The sequence below is a fragment of the Rhinopithecus bieti genome, unplaced genomic scaffold (genome assembly GCF_001698545.2).
Source record: "Rhinopithecus bieti isolate Rb0 unplaced genomic scaffold, ASM169854v2 scaffold_27010, whole genome shotgun sequence".
NCBI classification, from domain to species: domain Eukaryota; kingdom Metazoa; phylum Chordata; class Mammalia; order Primates; family Cercopithecidae; genus Rhinopithecus; species Rhinopithecus bieti.
The window spans coordinates 984,211-1,001,052 of record NW_016812757.1 but is presented as its reverse complement, the minus strand read 5'-3'; the positions used below and the strand labels follow the sequence as shown (position 1 = coordinate 1,001,052).

The window sequence follows — 16,842 nt, the reverse complement described above, 5'->3', positions numbered from 1 at the left end:
TAAAAATATATTTCTATATAGATCCCTTAATTTGCAAAATTGATGATTTCAAATAACCCTGCTTCACAGTCAGTAATTCAGGTCTTTATGACTTATGTGAAAATGTCCCTCGTTATCACAAAAGGTTTATGTCAAGAAGACCATAGTTTTATAGCTTCTTGTTACAAATTTTTGAGTGTTCTGATTCTGGACACAATTATTGGTTAGGGCATAAAAATTGCATTTGGGTTGTGATTAACTTGACTTAAGCTGAAGGCCAGTCTGTTTTAAACTGGTAATAACCAGAATTAAGACCTCAGTATTTAGGAAGAAGTTTTCTTCAAGATTCATCAATCAGGAAAATTTGCGGATGACCATATGTTTAAATTGGTCTTTTGTAGAAAACACTAAATAATTCATTATAGTTTGCTGCTTTGAGGCACATGAAGATACCGTTGGTAGCTGCAAGGATATGTTCTCGGTGACTGTTAGTGGTACAATGACAACCAGGACGGCACAGCCCAGGTCCCACAGAATGCACTCAGCCAAAACATCGGACCAGTGTGGAGCCAGGCCTAACACATCTTCAAACCCTTGAACAAAACATGCTGGTGGTTTGCAGATACTCCACTTCCTTTCGTTGGCATCCAAATGACCTTTGATCTAATAAGAAGTGAAGACAACTGGTTTCTGCTGAAGGAGAAACACTGTGTTCTGCCTTGTTGGTGAAGTAGGAGAGAAAGAGAGCAATGATATTTAAAAGTAATAAACTGTGTGTGCAGAGAAAATAACTTCACTCCCTGTGGTGTATTCAGTGTATTACATAGTAAACTTTCATTTGCAGAAAACATACTACCTTTAACACCAAATATTGGAATCTCAAGTGGTAGTTATTGAACATTATTTTATATACTTTTCACTTCGACATCCCTTGGCTTCAGCTTAGAGGACTAGTTTATCAGTGACACATCATGGCAAATTAATAGGTACAGAAAAAACCTTCCATAAATATTCATTACATCTCATTACTGCAAATTAACGAGATATTTTAAAATTAAGCTTAGTCACATTTGGTATTGAGGATCTTGTTTTAATACATGATGCTCATAGATAAATTATAATCTTGAATAGGATTGAGCTCATTATGAAAAACTTTTAGATAGGCATTGTAGTAACAATTTAGATAAGGACTAAGGACTACTATACCTGATTTTAGAAATGATGAGAAATTCTATTTATATCTCTATACTTCTAAACCGCTTGAATAACACTTTAACTGTTCTCATATAATATTACAAAGCAAAGAACTTCATATTTAGGATACCATAATGTGTTTCAACAATTCAGAAAATATGTCTGTACTTAAAAGTGCCTGCCATAATAAATAAAATTTAATAGTAAATATGCTTTTTTTTGCACAAATAATGATTTGGCTTGGTTTTTCATCTGCTTTAAGAACCTCAGCAAATATTCCAGGATTTTTTAGGAAAATAAATGCATATAGGATAAATTTCACAAACCAGTGAGAACAGGTTTCACCCTCTTAGTGAATTATGCAGTTCTCTAAGTGGTGACTAAGTGGTAACTATGCATCTGCGAAGGCCTCAGGTTCTGCTCTAGTGACTAACACAATGAAGGCCGTCCCTGTCCTGCTGGGACCTGAGAAGGTCATGTAGATTGCCTTTGAATTGGGTCATTTTTATGTAACTTGGTTCTCACACCTTCTCTCCAACCACAAGTCCTTTTAAAAGTGATTTTAAGAGATAGATCTCCCTATGCAGTCCAGACTGGAGTGCAGTGGCTGTTCACAGGCACGTTCATAGAGCCTCCAATTTCTGTGCTCAACTGATCTTCCTGCCTCAGCCTCCTGAGTAGCTGGGACCACAGGTGCACATCGCCATGCCTGGCTAGATATAGCTTATCGAAAAACTTCACTTTTGCTGTTTCTTGACTTATTTCAAAGAGATTGTAGCATTCTTGTTTTTCTGATATAACTGCTCCAACATAAAAGAAGAGCCTTTTGTTAGCACTTGACGGTCTTCTTTCAGCCAGGCACGCGAGAGACACTGAGGCCTCATGTGGGAATCAGATCAACCATCCTATGCACACCGATAATGAAATTCAACCCTTCATGCAAGATTTCATTATCTAACTGTATTCATCGTCTAAGTTCTTTCCTCCAAAAAATACATTTTAGTCCTAATGAAAAAATATCCAGAGTCAAATGCCCTAAAACAAAACAAATCCTCTTGCACTCTCTGAGCCCTTTTTTCCCTCATCTGAAAATGGAAGTTACCTGATTAAATAATATCTGAGCTAATTTCTAGCTTTAACATTCTATTATTCTAATTATATGTAATACTAATAGTTTTAGGAAGCATAGTTTTTATATGTTTTGTTACATTTACTTGTCTGATATATTCTAGAGCAAAATAATTTTTACTCTTGGGCATTTAAATCTGTATCCCTTCATTCATTAAATGTTTACCTAAGTAGCCCCTCTAGAATATAAGTTCGCGAGAGAGCAGTTTTGCATGTCTTGTTGACTTTTGTGTCCCTAGGACCCAGAACGAGGCCAAGCATGCAGGAAGCATTTCCGGAACAGAGGATGAGTGAGTGTGAGTCTTCTATAAAAGATCCAGAGATAATTACATTTGGTCTTTTTTCATGAAACGTTTATAATCAAGTAGAAATGGCAAGAAAGATACAAAAACAACCATCATACAAGAGATTGCATAGTGGATGTTGTGAAGTCATTGAGAGAGGACACAGAGAAAGCGGAAAGCTACGCACCATCCCCCGAGCAAAACCTCTGAAGAAGACAATTTGGGCTTGTAAGGCATGAACTCCTGAACTCCAGGATAAGGAGTTTAAAATCCAGAGAAATATCTTGCCTGTTGTTAACTTCTGTTGCTTTGTGTTAGAATCAGCTTACTTGATACCATCAAAACAAACAAAACCCCTCCGAAAACAAACGAAAAACAGTCAGAGTACTTGTGGAATGCCGTTGAATACACAGGTCAATTTGGGAAAAGCTGGTATCTTTCTCACATTATGTCTCCTTATGCATAAGCATGTTTTATCTTTTAATTTATATGAACTTCCTTTAACGTGTTCAATATAAAGTTTCATTCTTCTCCATAGTATATTTACACATGCATTTTAAAATATATTGTTAGTTACAAATAGGTTTTCTATTACAAATGACAAACTTGTGATATGTTTTCTATTTCAGTATAAAAATCCTATTACTTTAAGTAGTAATCTTATAGTGTGTAACCTAGCATAATTTCCAATATTCTAGAGATTTGTCTGTAGCAGTTTTTGTGACTGCTACCTAAACAATCATATTACATGTGAATAATGACCATTGTGTATTTTCCCTTTTTGATTCTGACACATTTTGTGTATTTTTTTCCTTTCCTTACCAGAAGGCCCTTATATGTTTTTAACAGGTGTGGTGAAACTTGGAAACTGGTATTGTTTCTGACTATATTAATAATTTTGTTTTGTTTTATTATTTCATACGCTTTCGGTAATTCCTTCTACACATTATTGAAGTGCTGTGCTTGGAGTTTTCTAAAAGTTTTTTTTATTATGGGCTGTCTTCTAATACTTGAATCAGTTTTGGAGATTCATACTTTTCAAGAAAATGTTCTGTGTTTCCTAGGTTTTAAAATGCGCTGGCACATTTTTTCATAATAGTCTGTTATCATTTTAGTCTTTATTACATGCAGTGATAATTCCCATTTTCATTTCTAGTATTGGTTATTTGCACATTTTCTCTTTATTTTTACTTTGACCGTCATTGCCAGAGGTTTGTCCATCTTATTACACTTTCAAAACAAAGAATCTGGCACCGTGAATGATCTCAATTGTATCTTTGTTTTCTATTTCATGAATCTCTGCTTTCATACTTATTACTTCCTTTTTCCTGCATCTTTGAGTGTATTCTGCAGCTATTTTGCTTACTTCCTGTACCGGATGCCTGACTCATTAATTTTCAGTCATTCCTATTTACCCATATAGCTATGTTTGCTTTAAATATACGCTTAAGACACTCTTTAGTTGTATCCCCACTTTTTTGGTGTGTAGAACTTTTATTATTATGTATTTTAAAGTATTTTTTATTTCAAGTGCTTCACATATAATATATGATATTTGGAAGCGTATTTTTAAATTTGTGAATGCGTATTTAAGAGCTATGTTTCTTAAAACGTGCTCCCTTGATTAGCAACATAAGCATCACCTGAGAACTTGCTAGAAATGCAAATATGGGCCTCACCTTACACTTCCTAAGGCAGAAATTTGGTTGGGTCCAAAAAATGTGTTTCAAAAAGCCATTCATTGGAGTTTGATGTACAGTAAAGAATCAGATTGTTTTAAAGGTAGATACTTGAAAGCAGAGAGTACGCACTGAATAATAGTGACTTTAAAAAGTCGTTTTATATCTTGACAAGTGGCCCCTTTTTCTAAACGTCCTTTGTGTGCTTCTGAAGAATATCACCTTCCAATCTTTAGATGTGTAGTATATATTTATTGTACCAAGAAGTTAATTGTGTTGTTTCAATCTTACTGTATCTGAATGTTTTTCTCTCCATCCATTCTATCAATTGAGAGAATGAATAAAAACCTCTAATTTGATGGATTTTCTAATTTCTCCTTTCTACCTGTCATGTTTTATCTCACATATTTTGAAAGCTCATTATTATATGGGTTTTTACTTTTCTTTTAAAAAACAATTATGTTGAGATGTAATTTTCATATTATGAGATTAGCCTATTTACAGTTTACAATAGTTTAACATAGACAATTATGTAACCATTACAATAATATCATTTAAAACAATTTAATCAGCTCTAAAACTTTGGGCAATCACTTTCCATTTGTTCCCCCAGCAAAACTAGTTAGCCATTAATCAAGTATTTATCCCTAAATATTTGTCTATTTTTGATACTTCATATAAATGGAAGCGTATGAAATGTAGGGTTTTATGTCTGGCTTCTTTCACTTAACAGAATGTTTTCAAGGTTCCTGTAGGCTGCTGCGTGCATCAGCGCTTAATTCCTTTTCATTGTCAAATAAAGCTCTATTGTAAAGATTTACCGTATTTTGCTTATTCACTTATGAGTAGATATTTGGATTGTTTTCACTTCTGGACTTTATGAATAATGATGCTAACACTAGTTGTGTGCAAGTTTTTGTGTGAACAAATATTTACATATCTCTTGGTCTAGCAGTGGAACTACTGGGTAATACAGTAACTGTGTTAAGGATTTCGAGGAACTACCATGGTGTTTTTCTAAGTGCACCATTTAGCAGTGCATGAGGGTTTCAGTTTCCTTACGCCCTGACCAACACTTGGTTTTGGTCTGTGTTTTTTTTTATTACAGGCTTGCTAGATCATATGAGGTGGAATGTCATGGTTCTCTTGATTTGCATTGCTCTGATGACTGAAGATGTTGAGCATCTTTTCATATGCTTATTAGCTGATTCACGTTTTTGGTGAAATGCCTATCAAAAGTCTTGCTCATTGTTAAATTGGGTTGATTACTGAGTTGTATACGGTCTTTGTATGTCCTGGATGCAATTCAATTATCAGATATAAGATTTGTAAATATTTTATCCATTCTGTGGGGAGTCTTGAATTTCTTGATAGTGTCCTTTAAATATAAACATCTTTAATTTATATAAATTCCAATTTATCAATTTTTTTCTTTTGTTGTTAGTACTTTTGGTGTCAAATATAATACTTAATTGCTGAATCTGAGATTATGAAGACTAATCTCTATGTTTTCTAATAGTTTGATACCTCAATAATTATTAAATTATTAATAATAATTAATGATGTAATTACTGATAAGGCTCCTGTTTGCAGTGCTCTCTACATGTCAGTTGGATCAACTTCATGAATCATATCACTTACATTTTCTATATTCTTAATGATTACTTTGAATACTTATTAAATTAGCCCCTAAGACAGTATGATATACTCTTTGACTTGTGAATATGTTTACATCAATTTTACTTATTTAAATTTTGCTTTATATATTTTGGAGCTATATTATTAGTTGCCTATAAATTTAGATTTATTATATATTTCTTATAGAATATATTTTCATCATTATGAATTGCCTCTTGCCTTAAAGTCTACTCATCTATTACTTTAATTATATCTCCTTTTAATAATTAGTATCTCGTATAACCTTTCCATCTTCTTATCTGCAATCTTTTGAGGTCATTATGTTTAATTTGTGTTCTAAAAGCAGTATAATAACCAGTGTTATTGGTTTAGGCAGTTCAGATGATTTGCATGAAACTTAGAAATTACTGTTTAATCAATTCTTTTTGAAAGAAGCTTTTTAATTTTTTTAAACGTCTTCACATGCTTCTGAACTCTGCAAAACATCGTAATAGAGTCTAAGATAACTTTGTTTAACCATTAATGGGAGGCTTTCTATCTGACAAGCTTAAAATAAATTTCAACATGGTGACATTCCATTTGAAAACTTGGAATGAAGTAGGTAGTGGACAATTAACCAGACTTAGAATCAGAAAAATGGGGTTCTGGCAAAACCTGACTGTTAACTACCAGGTTATACTAGTCCTTAACTAGTCATGTGCACTAGTATTAGATGGGCCAGGACCAGGAGTGAGGGGTGGCTGTGGGGGACTCATGTTGAGCATTGTGCGTGGTGCCACCTCCCAGCCACTCTCTTTACTTCCCCCGGCCTGCGCAGGTAGGCATTTACCCTTCACCTCCTGCCTTAGCTTTCAGAGGATCCATGGAATCCTCTTGTAATTTGTTTTTCTTCACTATTATTTAGAATAACAATATTATAAATAATAGATTTAGAATATTTAGATTTCAGAGTAGTTTTTATGTGTATTAATTTAATTTTCTTAAAATTAATACACAGATGCTTAGAATCAGGATCAATATCGGAATCCACTCATGGATCGACATCTGCTGGGTGCACAGGTGAATGAGAATTACCCAGGAGATCACATCACACACCGAGGCCTGTGGTGGGGTGGGGGGAAGGGAGAGGGGCAGTATTAGGAGATATACCTAATGTAAATGACGAGTTAATGGGTACAGCACATCAACATGGCACCTGTATACATATGTAACAAACCTGCACGTTGTGCACATGTACCCTAGAACTTAAAGTATCTATACATATAAAAAAAGAAATATATATCAAGCAAATAAACGAAAAAAAAAAAGAGAATTGCTCAGAGATAGAAAAGTATTTTCATTGTTGTTGTTTGCCTGGTTGGAATTTTTTGTGTTTTTTTTTGTGGTTTTGTTTTGTTTGTTTGTTTGTTTGTTTGAGATTTAGAGACCTCCACTTACACTCCTACCTGAGATGGAATATTTTCTGCTTATCCTAGGAAACAATAACAGAAAATGTTCTTCAAATTTTAAAAGATGAATGACTGGCTGGAGATGAGGAAAGAGAAAACATTTGTATAAGCTTCGCTGTTTGGTAGAATAAGAATATTTTATCAGACTAGCAGTGACAATTGTGCATGCTGAGTAGGTGTGGAGATGTAGATTACTTCATGCTCCGTAAGTGACTTCAAAAGTCGCTTTTCGAATTACTCTCAGTTGTAATCTTGGCTAAATAAAGATTGTGACTCATATAGACAGATTCCTGCTAATGTAAAGTTTTAAACAGTAGAAACTTCTTGTTATTAAAATACTTTCCAGTTTTCTAAAGTTATTATGCTAGATCTCCTGCTTTCCCTTGCTGTTTATAAGTCTATTAAGGTTTAAAGCAGAGTTGGACTAGTCTATAACTAATTCAAAATGTTCAGGCTTGGTATTTCTGACAAAAGGCACGGTATTCTTTCCTGTTCTTTTGGTTCAGCAAATAATGCTTAAAGATGAAACAATCTTGCAAAGAAAATAAATATACAACTCAATATATCAAGCAGGCCTCACAAAAATTTTGGTTAATATTTTAAATGTAAATCAAACAGAAACATAAAATGTTCCTTAAAATACAGATTTCTGAATTACGGAAGCACAAGTTTTGCAAAATGCTTGACAGCCTTTGAAAGCCATTTTCAGCACTTGCTAAATAGTTAATTTTTTCAAATTCAGTAATAATAAATTATAACAAAATTTTGGCATACCTGATTTGTTAAGAAAGAAAAAGATGAAAAGGAAAAGAAAACCTACAGGCTGGGAGAGAGTAAAGGAGAAGGCAATTCCAACCGCACAGAGAGCTTGGTCCCATTTGGTAAAATGTAGTGATTGAGTTTATTTTATTTCTCTAAAAAAAAGGGTAGGAAGAGATCGTTCACTGAAAGAACTGTGACAAATCTACATCATTTTCTTAACGACTACTCCCACGTCATGTTGCTTTATTTTCCAAACTGACTACCATTGCCTGATTTAATGTGGTCTAACTAGTAGTTATGGCAATCAATATTCTGGCTTTTGACCAACATTTTCTGAAATGAAGGTTTAGTAATACACCAGCATTGTAGATATTTGAAAAAAGAAAAGAAGTAAAAGAAGGGAAAATATGGCAATTTCATGTCTTTGAATGCAGAGCTGTGGTCGTAAAACCTTTCAAGAAAGTACAAGGCTACAGTAACCAAAACAGCATGGTACTGGTACCAAAACAGAGCTATAGACCAATGGAACAGAACAGAGTCCTCAGAAATAACACCACACATCTACAGCCATCTGATCTTTGACAAACCTGAGAAAAACAAGAAATGGGGAAAGGATTCCCTATTTAATAAATGGTGCTGGGAAAATTGGCTAGCCATAAGTAGAAAGCTGAAACTGGATCCTTTCCTTACTGCTTATATGAAAATTAATTCAAGATGGATTAGAGACTTAAATGTTAGACTTAATACCATAAAAACCCTAGAAGAAAACGTAGGGAATACTATTCAGGACATAGGCATGGGCAAGGACTTCATGTCTAAAACACCAAAAGCAACGGCAACAAAAGCCAAAATTGACAAATGGGATCTAATTAAACTAAAGAGCTTCTGCACAGCAAAAGAAACTACCATCAGAGTGAACAGGCAACCTACAGAATGGGAGAAAATTTTTGCAATCTACTCATCTGACAAAGGGCTAATATCCAGAATCTACAAAGAACTCAAACAAATATACAAGAAAAAAACAAACAACCCCATCAAAAAGTGGGCAAAGGATATGAACAGACATTTCTCAAAAGAAGACATTCATACAGCCAACAGACACATGAAAAAATGCTCATCATCACTCGCCATCAGAGAAATGCAAATCAAAACCACAATGAGATACCATCTCACACCAGTTAGAATGGCAATCATTAAAAAGTCAGGAAACAACAGGTGTTGGAGAGGATGTGGAGAAATAGGAACACTTTTACACTGTTGGTGGGATTGTAAACTAGTTCAACCATTATGGAAAACAGTATGGCAATTCCTCAAGGATCTAGAACTAGATGTACCATATGACCCAGCCATCCCACTACTGGGTATATACCCAAAGGATTATAAATTATTCTACTACAAAGACACATGCACACGTATGTTTATTGCGGCACTATTCACAATAGCAAAGACTTGGAATCAACCCAAATGTCCATCTGTGACAGACTGGATTAAGAAAATGTGGCACATATACACCATGGAATACTATGCAGCCATAAAAAAGGATGAGTTTGCGTCCTTTGTAGGGACATGGATGCAGCTGGAAACCATCATTCTTAGCAAACTATCACAAGAACAGAAAACCAAACACCGCATGTTCTCACTCATAGGTGGGAACTGAACAATGAGATCACTTGGACTGGGGAAGGGGAACATCACACACCGGGGCCTATTATTGGGAGGGGGGAGGAGGGAAGGATTGCATTGGGAGTTATACCTGATATAAATGACGAATTAATGGGTGCTGACGAGTTGATGGGTGCAGCACACCAACATGGCACAAGTATACATATGTAACAAACCTGCACGTTATGCGCATGTACCCTAGAACTTAAAGTATAATAATAATAATAAAATTTTAAAAATTTTAAAAAAGAAAGTATAAACGGTAATAAAATACAACAAAATAAAATATTCTGAAAGGCAGAGGAACGTTGTAAAAATACCGAATTTTGTTAATCCATGTGAACTCCAGCAATTTCATTTTCGTTGTTTTCTTTTTGCCTTGGGTCATGGAGGGCTTCCGGAGCACCAGGCGGTTTGCTAGGTGTTATTATGGCTTTGCATGCTGGGGTTGGTAAGTTGCAGGAGCAATCTCTTTGGGTATCCTGTAGAGTTTTATGTGTTTGGTGAACACAAAGCATGACCAATGTCTCGAACAGATCTTCTTTAAAAACTTACTTTAAAAAGCATGTGGACGCTGCTTACAAAGCATTCTTTAAAGCTTAGTATTTAGTTCATCTTTTTTACTTCCAATATGTTAAGCATGTAGATCTGTTTCAGATTCAACTGGGATTGCTATTATTACATTCAAGTCATGGGTATTGAGGTCAGAGATATCTGTGTTTACAACCTGGCTCAGCTGATTACCAACTGTGTGGAAAGTTTCTTAATACTTGCCAGTCACGTGCACCTGCCAATATAACAATATTTATTTTTGCATTGTTGTTACTATTAATAGATAACAATGAAACTTTCTTTGCATAGTTGTCATTAGGGTTAAAATTTCATTTTTGGAAGCACTTCTCACCATGACTGATTTGTGGCAATATTTCCACATACAGAAGCTATTTGTTTGATTCCAGAATCTTGGTTAAAAGTGAAAGCAATGATTAAGCTGTGTCAAAGGGGAAAGTTTTTGTTCATGCTACCAAACCGCAGAAAGGAAGTGTCGAGGGAATTTCTGAGGACTCTGAACTTGGGGGTGAGATGATTTATTCTGAGTTTTCTGGCCCTTGGCTGCCGGTCAGACTCCATGAGGGTGGAAGACTGTTTGCACAGTCTTCCATGACAGTGAGCACAGCCACAGATACTGTGGTTTCTCACCTCCTAGCTTCATGGGTGAAGACAAAAATGGATCTACTCCACCAGTTCTCGTTTGAAAAACTCTCTAGAAGACCTCCAACGATGCTTAGTCTTAGACCATGTTTGGTCACTGAAAGATTTAATGGTCCAGATCATACCTCCAGCCCTGTGGCCAAGAAGCTGGAGACTGGTACCGGAGTGAGGAGCACGAGGAGGATAGCGGGTAAACTCAAGCAATCATCACTGTGCTCTTTCAATGAAACCTGGTGATCATGCCATTCTTCTTCCAATATCTCTTGTTTGTTCTGTCAGAAACTTCTGGGGTTACACAATTGGAGAAGAGGATATGCACTAGCAATGATAACACTATCAGAAGTTCCTTCATGTGAAAACAATGCTGAACTTAGGATGGTTTTAGTTTGCTCAGCTACTTCCCCACTCAGAATTTTCTCATTCCTCTAAGTCCCTAAGTCTTTAAAATGAGGATAATTGTCCTTAGACCACATCACATGATTATTACAAAGATAGAAAACCAATATGATGGATTTTAAAGGTATCTGGTGCTATATAACAAATCGTTTTAATATTATGTGACTTCAAATGATGTGACTGTGGTTCATGCTACCAAACCACAGAAAGGAAGTATTGAGGGAATTTCTGAGGACTCGGAAGCCGGGGATGAAATTATTTATTTTGAGTTTGCTGCCCCTTGTCTGTTAGTCACGTTCCATGAAGGTGGAAAGCTGTACCATATACGCAGCTATACCACACAAGCAGCTTAAGTGCACACATTCAGGTATAGCAGACATGCAGCCATACCTGACATACAGCTGTACCACATATGCAGTTGTGCCACCCATGCAGCTGTGCCACACATGCAGCTAAGTGCACACATGCAGTGGCAGCTGTCATGCAGCTTTACCACACATGCGGCTGTANCTTCTTCCAATATCTCTTGTTTGTTCTGTCAGAAACTTCTGGGGTTACACAATTGGAGAAGAGGATATGCACTAGCAATGATAACACTATCAGAAGTTCCTTCATGTGAAAACAATGCTGAACTTAGGATGGTTTTTAGTTTGCTCAGCTACTTCCCCACTCAGAATTTTCTCATTCCTCTAAGTCCCTAAGTCTTTAAAATGAGGATAATTGTCCTTAGACCACATCACATGATTATTACAAAGATAGAAAAACCAATATGATGGATTTTTAAAGGTATCTGGTGCTATATAACAAATCGTTTTAATATTATGTGACTTCAAATGATGTGACTGTGGTTCATGCTACCAAACCACAGAAAGGAAGTATTGAGGGAATTTCTGAGGACTCGGAAGCCGGGGATGAAATTATTTATTTTGAGTTTGCTGCCCCTTGTCTGTTAGTCACGTTCCATGAAGGTGGAAAGCTGTACCATATACGCAGCTATACCACACAAGCAGCTTAAGTGCACACATTCAGGTATAGCAGACATGCAGCCATACCTGACATACAGCTGTACCACATATGCAGTTGTGCCACCCATGCAGCTGTGCCACACATGCAGCTAAGTGCACACATGCAGGTGCAGCAGACATGCAGCTATACCACACATGCGGCTGTACCACACGTGCGGCTGTACCACACGTGCGGCTGTACCACACATGGGACAGAAATAATGTATTGTCTTTGACATGTTCTATAGGCCAGGAATTTGATGGGGCGTGGACATGCATTTCTGGCTTCAGATCTCCCATGAGGATACAGGCAGACCCTGTGGTGCAAGGATGCTGTCATCTTGAAAGCTTCCTCACTCCCATTGCTAGGGCTTGGACTGGGGGACTGTCATGTTATGTGTATCTTACTGCAGTTAAAAAAAATAAAAATGTATGTACTATTGTTTGAATGTTTGTTCCCTCCAAAACTCAGGGTGAAATCTGGTTGCCGTTGTGATGGCATTAAGAGGCGGGAACTTTCAGAGGTGCTAACCCATGTGGGCCCTGTGGATGGGATTGGTGCAGTTGTAAAAGCATGACCTTGAGCCTTCTTACCATCTCTTACCCTTTGCCAGATGCTGGCAACTTGGTTTTGGACTTTCCAGGCTCCAGAATTGTGAGCCAATAGATTTCTGTTCATTATAAATTAGCCAGTCTCAGGTATTTTGCTGTAATACCACAAAACAAACTGAAAGAATGCATTAGAAATTTTATTCGTGCAGAATTGTTGATTAATGGAGTCATTTAGGAAAAGGAGATCATAGTGTAATGCTAAAAATAAGGAATCTGAAGACCTGAAGTCAGAGACCCTAAATTTTGACTTCCAGGCTTACTACTTACTCTGTGAATTGAGAAAAAAAACATAGTATCTCCAAACAGTATTTCCTATTCTGTAACATGAAGATGCTGTTATCTAACTCTGAGAGAGAGAGAGAGAGGATTAAATTAGACAGTACACTATAAAATGCTTAAAATAGCATTTCACACATATTAAGTACTCAATATATTCTGTATATTTTTGTCAGAAAATCATAGCAATATCTGTAAATGGGCATGACAGAACTTCTATGTTGCAGATGACTTATTTAACAAAAACTAAGTCAAGAAGAAAAGTCGGTGACATTGGAATTTGTTCATTTAACAATAAGAGCATTTTGAGCTTATTTTATTATATTTATTTCTCAAATGTGCTGATTTCTATTTTTAACATGATGCTTTGTCTATTTACTTTTTGCTTCCTCAGCTTTGTAGCATGAGCAGACACAAACGCCTGAGGTGGCAACATCTATACTACACATGCAGCCGTATCATACATGCACCTTAACTGAACATATGCAGGTATACCAGACATGCAGCTGTACCACACATGCAGCCATATCACGCATGCAGCTTACCTGCACACTTCCAGGTGTACCAGACATGCAGCTGTACCACACATGCAGGCATACCATACATGCAGATTCCTTCACAGAAGGAAGTCAGAACGCTTTAGGAAACATTATGCTGTATTTGTTAGAATGCTGGCCTTCTCTTTTCAAAACCGTCATTTTTAAAATTATAAATACAATAGACCCATCCAATTAATTCCATACAGGTTCCTGAAGTGCATCTGGTTAAACCTTTACTGTTAGACCTTCTCATCTCTAACTTTCTTTGTAATTTTTATCGTAAGTATTTACTGTTGTCACCTGAAATTTACTACTAATTGTTTAAGGTGTTGGTGATGTCCTATTTTATAGTTTTGATATTTTAATTTTTAGCCAAATACAGAGAGCACTACATTTTCTCCAAAAGAAAAATAATACTGATTTAGCAAACATGAAACCCCTTCTAACACTGCAATGCTATTCTTGATTTTCTTCTATATCTTCATTACCAAAAAAGAGTAAAATATAATTGTGGAATATTTTATATCACCAAACCATCAGACATTATTGAATGGAAGATCTCTTAAAAAATATAAGCATGCTATTTTCAAAATAATGAATATATGAGGAATAATGAGGAAAATCTTTTCTAAGTCAGAGTCTTCATGTGATGCTATGAAAGGAAGTGCTGGTTTGTTAATCATGTCGGAACACAATAGAAGAAAGGTGGGGAACTTCACTTTTAAATTTTAATCCTGGAATCTATTTTACCCCAGAATATTCTGATTACATAAAGTGCCAAGCTATAATTACAATAATACTCTTAGTTAAATATATCTTTTAAATCCTCAAAATATCTCTAAAAGGTTTTTAGGGGTCTCAAAGATTAATTGTGTGACTATTACATAGCATGTGGGGTCTTTATTAAGAAAGATTTATTGTTTATATCCTGTCTCTGGGAGCACTGTATCTTTTAACTAAACAATATTCCTTGATTTTGCTGAAATTAGACTTTCTAAATATAGTGATCATTCTTTATAAATCTAAATTCCAGTTTGTCTTCGGATCCTAAGCTTGCAACTCATTATTTAATACTGAGCTTCTTAATGCTACATTTGAAATAAGCAAGAGATTCTCCTGTAGATAAATGATATTTCCCCTACAGAAAATTACCTCATCACGTGGAGTAGAATGTCTCTTAAGGCCGTGGAGTGAGGAAGGAGGGTAGGTAAAGAGGGTGATAGGAGATTTTACTTTTAACTATTGTGCAACAATTTTAAAATTGTATTTTCCAATACCTTAAAGCAATTTTTATCTAAGCTTCAGAAGCATATTATAACACTTCGTATTTCAATAAAAGGCAAACATTTATATGGTGATTTCCGAAATGTAATAGAAAATGAATTTCCTTAACATGGCATTTTGACATAAAGGAACTTGCAAAAATATAAAGCAAAGCCATCTAGCAAATATTAATTTTAGATCCTACTTTACCTTCTCTGAGCACTCTTGATGGATATGATCAGTTGAAGGCTGTATCAGCCACACTTGGTGATTTGCATCTAGTGTGACACTTTCATGTTTTATTCATCTGCTTCAAATTGAATTATTTTTGCTAAAATTATTTTGCTGCTCTATGTTTTTCTAGTGTTCTGAGATACAGTAGATATAGTTCTACAGACCTCTGAAAATAATGGATAAAATAGCATGTTACATAGAGTTCATTATAAGCAATAAGTGGTAAATAAATACTTTCAAAACAGATTAAATGAAACGCTCTTACCTCAGCAAAGACTTCCAAGGAGTAGATTTTTGTTTAAATGTCATATGATTTTGAGCCTTTATGGTTTAGTTTGCGCATATATAATAGTGTGTTTGTGGAGTTTAGAGATCAACTTGTCCAACACTCATTCCACAAATGTGGTGAGTGAGTTGGGTGCTGCATGACAAGAGAAGTTGATTTCAAAACAACATTATGCCATGTGCAACTCTAGGCATTGAATAAAAAGAAGCGGGAGATTGAGAATTAGACAGACTCAATTCAATCAATTTAGATAATTCAGAGTACCCTTAACATCCACTCTCAACGATTATCCCTTGCTAGTGGAAGACAGTTCTCTTTCTCTGACTAATAAAGCCTCACGTATTACTCAGAGGCCCTATAATGAGGCCATATATACCTCACCCGGGGTAATTATCATAAAAAGAGTAACAATTCTCTTTTTGCAATATATTTTTCTTCTCTCTTTTGCTCCCACATTTGTAAACACTGTCAGATTTCAGCATGACCCTAGAACATATATATAGCTACTGACCCAGAAAGGAAGAAAGCTAACACTTCCTCTCTCTCTCTCCCTCTGTCATGAAATATAAGGTACCAATACCAACATTTCCTTGTATGTAAAATAGACACACAGACACACACACACAGACACAGACACACACACAGACACAGACACACACACAGACACAGACACACACACACACAGACACACACAGACACAGACACACAGACACACAAACACACAGACACACACACAGACACACACACGCAGACACAGACACACACACACACACGCAGACACATACACACACAGACACGCACACGCAGACACACACACACGCAGACACATACACACACAGACACGCACACGCAGACACACACAGACGCACAGACACAGATACACACGCAGACACACACACACAGACACAGACACACACAGACACACGCAGACACACAGACACACACACACGCAGACACACACACAGACACAGACACACAAACACAGACACACACACACAGACACACACAGACACCCACACGCAGACACACACACGCAGACACACACACAGACACAGACACACACACACAGACACACACGCAGACACACAGACACACACACGCAGACACACACAGACACACACACACAGATGCAGACACACACACACACAGATACACACACACACAGATGCAGACACACACAGATACACACACACAGACACACAGACACACACACACACACACACACACACAGACACACACACACACA

General features: G+C 36.3%; 1 long non-coding RNA gene across 3 annotated transcripts in view; it reads left to right on the top strand.

Moving 5' to 3' along the window:
• LOC108545146 (uncharacterized) overlaps window positions 1-16,842 on the top strand; it is a 68,264-nt gene that overhangs the window by 50,321 nt on the left and 1,101 nt on the right. For 2 of the 3 annotated variants that reach the window (XR_001890056.1, XR_001890058.1), the window contains one exon: window positions 2,541-2,956. This is a non-coding gene — a long non-coding RNA (uncharacterized LOC108545146). Of the gene's footprint in view, window positions 1-2,540; window positions 2,957-16,842 lie in introns of those variants that run through there. The other variant, XR_001890057.1, reaches the window with a different exon arrangement.